Below are 892 nucleotides of genomic sequence, written 5' to 3' on the forward strand. Positions count from 1 at the left end.
TATATATATATATATATATATATATATATATATATTTGCAAATTTCATGGTATCTGCCGGTATGGTGAGATGGGACAAACTGCTGCTTTGCACATCCAAACCTCAGGCAGAATGTTACACATGCAAAACACTTCCAACAAGGTAGGACAAAACCATGTCTGGAGGATATCTTACAGGCCTTCAGCAAAAAGAGACCGATAGAATAAGTACTAGGCTTACAAAGAATAAGTCCTGGGGTCGAGTTGCTCGACTAAAGGCGGTGCCCCAGCATGGCCGCAGTCAAATGACTGAAACAAGTAAAAGAGTATATGTGTACGACTGGCACCCATGCCAACCTCTCCTTCATTGGACACTAAACTCTGCTTGTGAAGACCTGTTGGGGCAAGTGAAATCGAAGTCGTAATTGAACCATACTCAATGACTGGCACCTGCGCCAGTGGAGCACTAACAGCACTGTCCGCGCGTGTTCATTGCCAGAGCAGCTGTCTGGCTTCCGTGCTAGTGGCCCGTAAATAGCACCAATTGAGCATAATCGTTACCAGCGTTGCCTTCTAGCACTTTAGCTGGTGGCATGTTAGAAAATCATTCAAGCGAGGTTGTTGCCAGTGCCGCTGGACTGGCTCCCGTGCAGGTGGCATGTAAAAACAAGTTTTTCAGCATGGCTGTTGCCAGTACCGTGTGACTGGCCCTCGTGCCGGTGGCTCGTAAAAGCACCCACTACACTCTCGGAGTGGTTGGCGTTAAGAAGTGCATCCAGCTGTAGAAACTCTGCCAGATCAGATTGGAGCCTGGTGCAGCCTTCTGGCTTGCCAGTCCTCAATCAAATCATCCAACCCATGCTAGCATAGAAAGCAGACGTTAAACGATGATGATGATGATACATATATACATA

At 46.7% G+C, this 892-nt stretch overlaps 1 protein-coding gene across 1 annotated transcript in view; it reads left to right on the forward strand.

The window, feature by feature from the left end:
• Positions 1-892, forward strand: part of LOC106879415 (neuroglian) — a 142010-nt gene that overhangs the window by 113330 nt on the left and 27788 nt on the right. The gene's annotated exons all lie outside the window — the stretch shown is intronic.

Source organism: Octopus bimaculoides, chromosome 4, assembly GCF_001194135.2.
Source record: "Octopus bimaculoides isolate UCB-OBI-ISO-001 chromosome 4, ASM119413v2, whole genome shotgun sequence".
NCBI classification, from domain to species: Eukaryota; Metazoa; Mollusca; class Cephalopoda; order Octopoda; family Octopodidae; genus Octopus; species Octopus bimaculoides.